This window comes from Strix uralensis, chromosome 7 (assembly GCF_047716275.1).
Source record: "Strix uralensis isolate ZFMK-TIS-50842 chromosome 7, bStrUra1, whole genome shotgun sequence".
Taxonomy (NCBI): Eukaryota; Metazoa; Chordata; class Aves; order Strigiformes; family Strigidae; genus Strix; species Strix uralensis.
In genome coordinates, this window is record NC_133978.1 from 8,723,900 (window position 1) to 8,737,254 (window position 13,355).

General features: G+C 40.7%; 1 protein-coding gene across 3 annotated transcripts in view; it reads right to left on the reverse strand.

Moving 5' to 3' along the window:
- The window catches only part of ARID5B (AT-rich interaction domain 5B), a 119,129-nt gene that overhangs the window by 70,671 nt on the left and 35,103 nt on the right, over positions 1-13,355 (reverse strand). The window lies entirely within an intron of this gene.

Consider the following 13,355-nt stretch of genomic DNA (forward strand, 5'->3'; position numbering starts at 1 on the left):
TAGAGTTCAGACCTTTCCATTCCCCCAGGTTTTAGATGATATTAGGCATAAAGGCGGCAGATTTTGAAATATCACAATCAAGCTTCATCATATGATAACCAGCAGGAAACCTAACAGCAAAAAAAACCCAACGAGATGCAAACATGAGAAATTATTCATTTGCAGGTATGCAGCCAGTACTTAACAGCACTTCTTTTTATGCTCATTTATCTCCTCAGGTGGGGTAACTGAACATGGCTTCCCATGCATGCCAATGAAGACAAAGCAAGAGCATCCACTTTACATTTTCTGTTGTACTCTGATTACTGAATAACTCAGCTATTTCTTCTGTCAGAGACAAAAGGTCTACTATTTAATCCCATTACCAATACTGAAATCATCTTTCTTACCCTTAAGTAAAAATCACTTCAGATATTGAAAGAAATGTCAGATCAGTTCTCCCCAACTAAATACGATGGCACAACTCATCTTGATTCGCGTGAGGCAATGGAAATGTTGACACATAAAAGGCTAAATTTTAAGAAGTCTCTGGAAGCAGATATATCACCTAGAATGTCACCACTGCAGACAAATGCAATGCTGCAAAAAAAATGAACACGGCTGACGGACTTGGGAAGTACTGTTTTTACAAGCACAGCTCCTGAAAGCCATCATTTCTAAAAACTCAGAACTTTCCCCACTACCCTGACGTAGGTGGGGAGATCAAACAATTTGTGTAAAAAAGTAAGAGTAATACATTTTGGTAAACAGCACTGACATTACTTCTCTAAGAAAATAAAATTTATGGCCCTGAAACTTCTTTTGGTCAGTAAGGATGTGGTCATGCTTTTGTTTTCAACAAGAAAGTATCCCATAAGCCTACACAACAGCACGATTGAGCCGATTGCTCCTGGGAATAAGGGTCTCTCGTCTTTATTAGGAAACTCTAAAAATCAGATCAGGAAAACTGTTCTAGGAATTAACAAGCACATGATCCATCCTTTAGCTCCTCTGAGAGTTTCATATACGCCTGCCTGACAGTTATTACTACTTTATACCTTTGTGTAGATAGTGGTGAGCTGAATCTGTTGATCTGACAGCACTTTTCTTGTGCCAGGATGTGGTCAGCTTTTTAAACAGGGTGTATATAAATGTATGTCCCTTGTGCCTTTGTAGTAAACCATTAGTTTCTAGACAAATGTGCTGTAAGTCCCTGCACAGAATTACACAAACTTTCTACCCCTGACAACTGACGACTTAACTCAAACCCTGGCATAAATTAAAATCAAGTCATTTTTTACAGGATCACTTTTATACATGCTTGTGCAACTCCAATGAGTACTTTATGATGCATTTGTTTCCTTTCCTTATTCACTCCAGGTTCAATAGATAAATCTAAGAATGAACAAAGGCTGAATAAACTGAAGATTTGTTTAGTGAAAGACAAACAGAGTGTTCCTGGAACAAAGACTTTTTTTCTCAACCACGCCCACATGAGAAAAAAGAAATCAAAGTAGACCAATCCCTAATAAAATGCAAGCTCAAAGAAAAACTATTTTTTTCTTCTAGCAAAATCTAACATGTGCCATTTAATAGTGGGCTTAGTGTACATTGCTGAATATTTTTCATAAATATGATCAGAAAGAGTTTACTCTTAGGAGGAGCAGAGATCAAACTGTGGATCATATTCCATTAAAATCAAGAAAAACAACATAATTTCTAAAAACATTTAACTGAGATCTTAAAAAACCGAGATGCTGTATTTCTGAATCTCATTTTAGCTTCAAGAGAGAGAACACGGGAAAAGATAATACCTACACTACGTCGCTTGTAAGGCTCAACTGAAATTACTCTAATCCCATGCTTATATCATAATTGTGTGTTTTAATAACCCCCTTCAATGCAAATTTTTCATTTATTTATATATTTCAGGGCTGAAAACAGAGAAACTGTAATTAGGAGGCAAGGTTCCACCCCTGCCTTCCTAGCGCTGCCTATATATGTATAGATGTAATCCAACAGTTCTCTTTGTGAGGGGTAAAGAGAGCTGGGATTTGGCACAGCCTGGCATTTATGTTGGATTACATGTTCTTCAAGTTGTCTTTGTAAGTAAGAGATGCATGAAATGCCAAACACAATGAATCTATGCAAGGACTGACTTTTCAAATCAGCACAACCATTTTTAATATGTAACGCAAGACAATTAAAAGCCCCAAAAGAAAAAAAAATAAAGCCCACTAAAAGCACAAATTCCTAACAAATCCATCTAGAGCCAGAACTATTTACACAGAGAGCAGAGAAATACAAAACTGTAACTCGCTTTTTGTTTGCTTGTTTCGGAAACATCAGCCTATAATGTTATTGCTAACCGCCATAATCTACTCTCAACATCAGTAAGCAGTTTTTTCTTTAAAAAGACCTTCACACCAGGATTTTATAGAGCTTGATGGAAAAACTATGCATGTTCCTTCCTGTACCTAATTACCTCAACTGCAAAAGCTGCCAAGTATTTTGCCCTTTAGTTCTTTTAATCGTATTAGTGCAAATGCATTTGGATGCCAACAGAAACAAACATTTAAAGATTTTTGCTTAAAAGATTCCAAATATGTACGAGGCTGGTGCTAGGAAAGCACACTCCACTCCTTCCCAGAAAGCACAGAGTTATTTCTGCGGAAGAAATATGAATTTGTGCCTCTTGTAGGACTAAATGTCTAGTTTCGACCCAATTTAAGTAAAATAATGTCAATATGAACTGCTCTCACAATGATTTATGCTACCTTCTGTTACTTTATTACATTAGACATTCCTTTCTCTAAGCTTTATACTTTTCGCCGTGCTCCTAGCAACCACATAAAGGCTGAGCACCAACTTTACACGCCTGGCACCCTTCCAGGCTCGACTGTTATTGATAATTATATTGAAGTTTCAATTTAATTGCTACTCTGTTGTGACACAGAATATTTTTTGTAATTAGGCATTTCCCATTTTCTGTCCATTCATTTTTTGTATTACTGAAAATGATTTTCTTTCCCCAGAAAACATAAGCAGAACAATGATACAGATAAGGGTATGTACATCTGTTACTATCATTACCAACACAGTAATGTGAAGGGAAGAAAAAAAAATTTAAAGGAAAAAAAATTGTGAATATAATTTCTTGGAAGGTAATTTTCTTTTCAGTTTAAGTGCTCTTATTCTTCTTACAGTTACTCAATGATTTCCTGTTCTAATTACAAGACATTATACAGAAAGTCATTTTTAAAAAGGAAATGTACTAGAGCAGGAGGCTAAATAGCGTCACTAGCTTGGTATGGTTTGAAATTCCAAACTTTTGCATCTCTTTTATCAATTCGCTGCTCTACCTTTGTGCAGTATATTCTACCACAAATCTACCATCTCTTCCGAGGCAGTTAACACAAATGTATACATCAAAGAGGAAAACACACTTGCAGTTAAACTGCAGGCAAAAGAAAAAAAGAAAATCTTTTTTTTCCTCCTCACTGTAGCTGGTAAACTGGAGGCAAGCCAAGCCTAGGAGTGGAAAATATTAAAAAGTAAAAAAAAAAAAAAAAAGAAAGAAGAAAGCTTGATTAAAAAGCGAGAGAAGAGATATTCAGTTCTAAATCTAAATGAATAAGCCACAAACTATTTCATAAAAACATACTGTGACGTAAATTACACATCAGTATTGCACTGTTGTGGTTATTTTGAGAAATGGCTTGTACTGTAAGTCAGCTGGTAAAACCCCACCCTTAATGATTTTGTAATTCTCCATACAGCAATCAACTGGAGCAGTCATGAAATTGCCAAGAAGGAAAACAGACAGAGCTGTGGAGAGTTTGTAATAAAAAGATAATGTACTTTTAACATAACAGAAGTAGAAGATTGGTTTTATTAACTAAAAAAACTACTTAAAAGGTCCCAGGCTTGCCATTTGTTTTGATAAATGTTAACACAGATCTTCATAAGATAAGCAATGGAAGTATCAGGGGAACCAGATAAAATGGGACAATGCTTTGGTGTGTGGGTAGCAAATTGAGCAAGGGAGTTATTTGGAATATAGAGTGAAAATGAAGGAAGTTGCAGGGCTCTGTCCGTCAGGCTCCTCTTCTGCATGGTGCCCTCGCTACTCTGCCTTCTTTCATTACCCTCAGTTACTAAGGGGGTCTCCCAGAGGATGTACGTATCACAATTAGTTTATCATTGCTTGTATGCATGGCTTTGACCATATCACCAATATGTAGCAGACACAGAGGTAATAGAGGATGCATCTGGATGTCCAGAGGGACTGGGAACAGCACAGGTTAGCTGTGCTGAATGAACATGGCTGTGACTCCCAAGATGAGACATCTCTTGACGATGCCAGGACAGTGTTCAGGTATCACTGCCCTCCCAAGACCCTCAGCACCTCACTGGAGCACACATGATGGGATTCGTTTCATCTAATAATGCAGTTTTAGTCTACAACAGTTGTGCAGATCCCTCTGTAGTCAGAGAGATCTCCTTCCAACCTCCTGTTTTGTAAGACATGGATCAACTCACTCTCTGGAGCTACTACTCTCTCATGAATGACAACTAGCTTAGTCTCGAGGCTTAACTTGCAGATCAAATTAAGTGAGTGAAATGAATTCCACCTAAGTGACAAAGCAGTCTGCCCTATGCCAAAGCAGTGGTCCAAATGCGTGCTAAAAAACCCCCTCCCAGCTGATACACTTGCCATCGAGATAAAAAAGGTTGAACTCTGCTGTGGCAACGGACTTTGTCTCTTCTGGCTCTTAAGACAGGATCCAGTTCTCCTTCCCTTGTTCTACTCCTTTGGCAAGGACTTTCTGCAGTATGGGTATGAACACACAGGTGTAGATGAGACAAAGATGTGCGTGGCTGGCCCTTCAAAACCAACGACTGCAGGTCAGACAGGCTCTGGATATCTCAAAGCTGCCTGTTCTAGTAACAACCCAAAGGGAGATAGCACAGCTTTCCAGCAGACAGAAACTTACTAAACAATTACCTAAAAACTCCGAACCTCTCAAAAAGTCCAAAAGCAACAGAAACCGCAGAACAATGAAAGAGTAGCCGAGAGGAAGAAGAAAGTAGGTCTTAATGATCTAAACACCTTTAAGAGGAATCGTGCAGTAAGAACATGTTCCCATATCACCATCCATTCATAACCTGCCAAATACCCCCAAATCACCTGGGTAACTGCAGCTGGCCAAGAAGCAATGACAGTCATCACCTACATCTCTGGTACTCCTGTGAGAGAAAGGATATCTCTCCCAATGAAATAACCTTCATGGGAGAATTGTCTGGCTCCTTGCTTGACCACTTCTCACCTGAATCCTCTGCGCACACACAAGGCTAAGAATCCCAGGAGGAATCGACGTCCCTTTGCACCAGGTTGCTGTGATCTAGGAGCAACAGCTGAGGAGTTCAGGTACCTGCATCATCATCACAAAACTACATCTGCATGCTCTAGCACACCAATCCACTCTCTCTCCAGTGATCAGGGATGACTTACCAAACACAACTCTTCCAATCCACCTTGCCTTTTCATTCCCCCAGTCTTTGTTCACTCTAATAATGCCACTTGGTGTGCCTTGGCGGGCTAATTAATCACAAGACCTAAAAATATTAATCTAAGAATTGTATTTCTCTCACAGATAAATGCAAATACTGTAAAGATTTAGCCCCATGAGATGGGACAGGAAATCTGTGTTTTTGAGTTTAAATAAATTTGGGTAAATTATTGACACAACAGGGATACCGCTTTGTTGGCAGGACCCATGCTACTCATCCTTGCTCTGAGAACCCCCCTCTATTTGAATGCTAATGCAATCAAGAACAAAGGCAACGTGTTGCAGGATACGGAACACAGTGATTACATTTATGTTTACCAGATAATGATGATGTTAACAAGTTGCCTGTAATTCTTACGTGGACGTTTGCCTGCCTGATTTTGCTTTTAAATTGATCAAAAGGCAAAAGCTATTTCTGCCAATATAGAGAATAAAATATGCAGCCTTTCTGCATGTACCAGATATTGCTTCCCTTGTAAGAAGGAGACAGAGCTAATTCTCAGAATTTTGTGCCACTTCCCCAGCCCTCCGTTTCTGTCACAGTGCCAGCAGAGCATCAGCCATTCAAAGAATTCCTAAGATTAGTTTAACATTTGAAAGAAAGAGAATACTTACAAATCTACTGGAGATTGAAACTACTGTTCAACCCAACAGCAATACAGTCATTAAGAAAAAAAAGAAAAAAGACAGCACCATCTAATATGTACTTAAAACCCATGGCTGAAGAACATTTTACAGTCAGTGATTTGGATCTGAGTTGTTCTAGTCCTTCTTAACGGGGATGAAACCAAGTATGGTGATCGATGACTGACAGTACGTCTGTATAATCAAATCTTCCATAATATTTATCTCATTAAATCACTTTGAATTCAAACCATAAATCCAATTTTTGAAGAAGACGAAGAAATGTAATTCTGAAAAAGTTTCCAACCAGGCATTCAACATCCTTTTTCAGACCCTAATCCAATATTCAGCTCCTCATAACGGCAGCTCCTACTCTGTGCTCCCAGGATCCTCCTGCGCCTTAGGAAGCAGGTTTATGAGGTGTCTCTGGACTCAAAAGAAGAGTGACTGACAATCGTCATTTCCAGCTTTTACATAACCCTTCCATCCACAGGCCTCAAACTGCTTTATGGAGATGAGTAAAAATTATTACCCCCATTACACAGACAGAGAAACTGAGACAGAGAGAGCTTAAGGGATTTATTCTACAGCACCAAGCAATTTAGTAAGGGAGAGAGCAAACAGGCCAAGCAGAAATCTGTGTTGAAGGGATTCCTGGGTGAGAGTTTCCTAAGTTTCCTCAAAAGGCAAGTGGCCGACTCTGGCCACCCGTCAGCCTGCCTGCCTCCACCAGAGACAGGCAATGGACAAGCCAGGGGCTCTGTGTTGAGGATTCTCTCCTACCACAATCGTTTTTCCTGTCCCGCACAATCCCAGCCACCCCTTCATCTTATTTAGCTGCTGCCCAGCTGGGATTATCCTCCCCCTTCATGGAGGGTTTGCAAAGCAGCAGTTCGTCCTCCCGCTGAATGGCAGGTGACTGCTGTAATGATAGCTGGAGGAGCACGAGAAAAGTGAGCCGATGCTGGGGATGCGGCCAAGTACCGAGCTGGGCTGTGAAATTGTCTCCCCGCCTCCCAAAATTTCCTTCTCTCCTTACTCCTCAGGTCACAGGCATGGGCCATCCCATGTCCAGACAGCCATGGATGGCTACAGAAAATAACTGATATAAAAGGTTTTTAAACTGCCCTATTAGCTTTCTAAAGCAGATGGAGATGGGGGGAAGGGGGAGATTGATTGTAGAAGGGAGCACATGCTGCCTGTCCTCTTGAATGTTCTGGGTCATGTGGACCATTCAGGTTGAATGTGCATCAGCTTTAAAACAAGTATTTATCCTGGTTGTCGTGGTTACTGATAAGCAGCTTCAATTCTGCTGATAACAAAAAGAAAAAAAGAATTAAAAAGGGGAGGGGGGCTGAAAACATAATTTGGTAATATGACGAAGCCAAGAAGAGGAATTAAATCACATTAAACAAGCCAATTGTACTGTAAATGGCTCTGCTTCTGTATTTGCTTTTAAATCATCTAAGGCTCTAACATGGCAGCTGCTTCAGTTTTAACAAACAAACAGTAAAAATCCCTTTTAATAACGAAAGGAAATAATGATATACTTTGCTTTAGCTGAATTCAAACATAATTTAATTTTTCCTGAGGTGAGATTTGCACAGGGAACAATCAGATAATAAGTGTTATCATTCTCATAGACAAAACTGAACCAGCACTTTGCAATTCAAAGTGCTATTTAATGCACCGTTTTCAGCAATCTCTGAACACCATCCAACATACCACTGAACTACGCTTCAGTACTTACACATAAAGCCTGATCCTGCAAATACTTGAGCATGGGAGCTATGCTACAAACACAAGTACTTCTACTGCTGCTGTAGCTGAAGTTACACATTCCCTAAAGTGCCTTCATGAGAGGGGTCACATCCAGTAACTTTTCCTACAACACCTTCTCATTATCTTGATTATTATTATTATTACTATGATTATGTGTCTTAGTCTGCCTTTCTTCTGAAGTATAGCACCGCACAGAGAAAATACTGGAGAATTAAAAACTCTGCTTTCGCAGAGAAACACACAACTAGAGTGGTTGGCGAGAAAGGGGCACACGTTTTTACAGGGATGACAATTAACCACTGGAACAATGAGCCCAAGGACACAACAGGTTGCCCAATCCAGTGCTCAAGACTGAAACTTTTTTCCTGAAGATATTCTCCAGTCTGATGAGTTTTAAACTGTGGTCCGTGCTGAAGAGGTCCACGACAAATCCATACTTGCTTGGGAAAATTTTAAGGCATGAAAAACAGAAAGAAAATGGAAAGCCACTGAAACTTAAACTGAGTTACTGGGCTTAATATCAGAGTAACTGGGTCTCCTGTTGTTTCCTCTCTCACCTCTGCACACCATTCAAACACAAATGAGAGAGAAGCATGCGCAGCCATACTTATAAGGGACTGTTACACCACCTCTTCCACGTGGCAGAATCAACCGCCTTCATTTTCCATTGCCCCCAAAAGTATGAGTCAAAAGCCTTATCTTGGTGTTTCACACGGGGCCCTTTCACTATCATTCTGAAAATTCAGAGGAACTGTGCCCTCCTCGAAATAGCAACAGCAAAAGCTGCCGGCCCCAGAGCTGTGACATGAGGGGTGGAGGGTGGAAATGGTCCAGTGATTTAAACAGTCAAGCTCCGCTTTTGACATTTATGCCCTCTTTGAAACCCTTAATGAAGTAACAGCCCCGTTAATTCTTGCAGGGTATTTAGTACACATAAAAACTGCATTATCTACTATTTACAATTTACTACACACAAGCAGTATCTGGCTCTGTATAAAAATAACAAGCTCACTGTAACCCTCCGCTCCCTAACCATACTGCTGATTTCTTTGACACATGGAGAAGTGAGAATAATTACATTTTACTGAGTGCGTCTCATTACACTGATTTAAGTAAGATTTCCAAAGCTGCAAAAATATGCTTTTCGATTTCATTTGTTTCTAGCAATTCACTCAGAAGACAGTTAGTAAAACCTTCAGAAATCATCATCAATATGGACAAAAATTGTACCCTTCTCATGTGGACATTTGACAGAGGGATAATAGGGTCTAGAAACACCACAGTCAGACGTTGCTTTTCTATTTAATGTTTCCTTCTGTGCCAAACATAATATAACAGACAAGTGTTAGAGAGACATGCAGGGGGGAGCCTGAATAGAGAGCTTTAAAAGAGGTCCTTAATAGAGAAGCTGTATGCTTAATCTTCAACAACATTCAATGGCAATTTATTTGCAGCCATTTTCTCATGTAACCTTTCACATGGGAGCAGGTAAGATAGAGCACAAGACAATTTGTCAACTGCCAGATATGAACAAAAGAAACCATTTTTAATAAGCTTCAGCGGCCCCTTCTATTTGTTTTGCAACATGTTAATAACTTTTTTGGAAGCCAATCAAAGACAAGAAGAGAAAAAGAAGTCAAGCTGGGAAACAAAAACCACAGTTAAAGAATTTTACAGATAAACTTGTGTTATCATCTGCAGTGTAATAATGCTTAAATCCAGGAGTGGCACAGAATTAGAATCAGCATGATGCCATTTCTTTTTTTTTTAAAAAAAAAGCAATTACAAAAATGCTAGTGCCATATATTTTTTCCTAAGAATTTGCTGTCCTTTATCTCATCCCAATGTAGTACATACCTGTTCCCCAATACAACCTTATTCTGGTTCTCCTCCTTCCTCGTGACGAGGTGAAACTTAACATGAGGACTACCGTGAAGAAAGGAGTTGCCAAACTCCAGGCCACTGACCCAACTCCTCCACACCACGCTCCCCCAGCTACTCAGGGAGTCTTACCTCCTAACTGAACTTCTCATGTTGCACTAAATAACCCCCAAATTGTTGCTCTGAAAAACAAACTAAATGTAGCTTCAATAGATGTTACAGGTATATGAGTAAGTCTGTGACTGCTCATTTAATCCAATTCTCTATCACAACAAAGTAGATTCAAGCTGAAAAGGAGCAACAGGAAGAAAGTGTAAAGGAAAAGGGAGTTAATGTACTCCCCCGTCTAGAATATGAGGACCAAAACCTGAGCGTTATGGACGACAAGACGAGCAAACCAACTGTGCTGAAGTTCAGCAATGCCAGAGCCTTTCTGTGTGAGCAGGGTCCTATTATAAGGTCTTTCTGTGGCAGAGGCTCATTTCTGTGGAAAAGGAATCAGTCACAGGCATGTGAGATCTTGTGGGCCAGTTGCTCCTGATCCCTTTCCCTTCCTGCAGGCACAAGACGAGGTGCTGAGAGCCTCCTCAAAGAGGTATCTACCGATACCTGTGCCAAAAGGTTTCTGCAGGGCTAAGGTTCAACTGTTGGACCAAATGCTCATACGAGCCCTCAGTCCCATTTCTAAGGAAAGCGGCTTCTGGTACTGAAGAAAAGTCAGAGTGCCCAAATAGGGAGGCATCAAAATCCCAGCAACATAAGCTGAAAAATCTGATGAAGTGTTAAGCAATTTCATTAACGTTATTAAAACGTAGAAAATTCCCTTGGAAAATTTCACACGGGCTTTCCCGTCTCGTTGTACATTACTCATGGCCCGAGAGACGCGTGAGGAGCAAATGGAGAGAAATAAAGCTTCTCTCCAGTCAATTTGGACTGAGTCCTAGTCTCACTGGTAGAAAGACCAGGCTTGTGGGCTTCACTGAGAAAAGGGCTGGGTCCTTTGAACTAGATTATTATGGCATCTGTAAGAGAGGTACAAAAGTATATGGTGAGAGAAGATGCACCAGAGAACAAAAGGAGCTGACGGTCAAATGACAACCCTCCTCGTTACAATGACGAAAAGATGCACAGACTTCAGCAGACACACACCTGCAGAGTCCTACCCCCAAAATTAGATTTTGCCTTCTGAGGGCTTTGCAGAGAAGTCTGTTACCTGGTGAAGGAAAAGAATACAAGCATTTGCTCTTCAAGTAAGAGGAATGGCCTTTTGAATAAAAAAGGCTCCCTGCGATGGGAACCTACCAGCCCAGCCTCATGCTCCTCCTGAGAACTAATACAGGATTTCTCTTCCTCTTCTGCAGGACCAGGAAACTATTCCTGGAGAAGAGGAGAAGCTGTGCTACCTGAATTATCTGAAAAGGCCTCAGGTGGAGGCAGGGTGAGAAAGGATTTCAGGACAAGTTATGCCTATGAGCTGAGGAGACAAAGCAAGTATCCTCCCACTCTTTTCTCTAGGCAAACTCTCTTTCCAAGTTTTCAGCGAGAGAGTCGGTCTCCAGTAAATCTGCACAGGAAGGGCCCGGCAGAGCACTGCCAATCTTCCAGAAAACACCAGGCTGCTTGTGCTCGGCGGCTCCCGACGGGCTTTGGTCCGACACCCAGCAGAGAGGAAGGCTCCCAAGAAGAAAACAATCCTTATGTACTATCTACTAGTCTGGAACATGCTCTAATAATAGATAGTACTGTCTATTTCAAAGCACTTAATGGTCGCTAATTACTCCTCAGGGCATTCCTATAAGGCAGGTAGATAGATAAGTATTATTTCCCCTGTTTTACATATGAAATAACCTCATCAGAGATGTTCTGACTTGCTTAAGGCCACCGAATGAGTCACTGAGCTCAGCTCTCAGCAGGTCCTGGCTCTCAGACCTGTGCTCAGACCTCTCAGCCATACCTCTTTCACAAGTGCAAAATCTTCATTTCAAACGTGGAGGGAGAGAGGAAAGAAGATCAAGGAGGGGTGATAACACTGGGAAAAAATACTCTCTGGGAAAGGAGCTTCCAGAAGAAGGACAAAACAGAGCCTTGTATCTACTGAATGCTAGATACTAAATCTAGGACAAGGAGAGAGATGAAAAAGAGACTCTGATACAAAATTGTAAGAGTTTTTGTTATATACTCTCTTCAAGCAGTCACAGCTGTTTATTGTGATTTGTAACCACTGCTCATGTCAGTTAAATAGTTTTAGTCTCCTCATTTCTAGCATGGCCACAAGTGTTAAAGAATGCGCAAGGGCAGCAGGCAGCAGTCCTGGACGCACAGAATATATATGCTTAATACATGCATGTAAGTTACATGCCCACACCCACAAAGTTACGCTGAGGTGTTGTTCCACGCTAGAGACCTTTGTGGCTTTACATACCATGCTGCCCTGGTAGTCAGGAACACATAAACGATGGATTTTAGATCTCTTTGGGAAAGAGCAGTAAATGGTTTCAGCCACCATTTGCGAACAGCCAGAACTCACAAGACACCAGATATTAAATGGCACACGCTTCCTCGAACCAACATTCCCCTGCAAGGGAATGGGATTACCTTTCTCTCATTTCTGCCAGGGAGAAGGCTACGCTGGCGTGTACCCCCCTGTTCATACAGGCAGGCCAGTGATGTTTCCTCCATGGGAACATCCCAGCACCAGCCAGGATGGAGGACCCTTGTGGTGCAGGGTGCTGCATGGACCACTCCTATTCCAGAGAGGGGCTGAGAGAGCCAACACACACAGGATCCACGTGGAGACAAGAGAGTAACAGTACTGACCATACAAGTCCCACATTTCTTATTCCAGACACCCTTGTCAGTGCATTTCTGACTCTCAACTACACAAGTGAACCAGGGTCCTTGAAAAAGTGAACGCAGTGTGCCGGTCCCCCAGAACATTCACTAATTGTTTGTGCTAAAAATAATTTTAATTTTTGCTTCTATGGGATTCAAGGACCAATCTCCAGCAACTACAGGCTATGCAAAACATTACTTACTTTTCAGAGGGGAAAGAAGTTATTTATACAGTGCATTATCAATCTCAAATGGTGATGTTTAAGCACAAGTTTGATGAACTATATGCAGCATAATACAGCTGCTTTGCATTTTGATTCCTTTATTTATAGACCACGCCAAATTAATAACTCAAAAATGTTGTTTCAGGCAAAGTAATGGACACACAATAAAACTATTCATTTCCTCAAAGGTCACTCTAGGAGAAGCATACATTGTTTAGAAGCCTACCAACAATGCTATTGTTCCAAAGAAAAGTGAAAATATATAATAAGCAGTTAGTGCCTATATCTGCATTGGAGACCCTACGCTAATTTAAAGTGCAATCTTAAGGCAATCAATCATACTCTAAAATTACTTCATTTTCCAAACTGTTTACACTTTTTAAGTTACAAATCCACTTTCTGCTATTTCAACTCACGATTTACAGCTACAGATTTAGCCTGCCTTGGCTTGCTGCCAAAC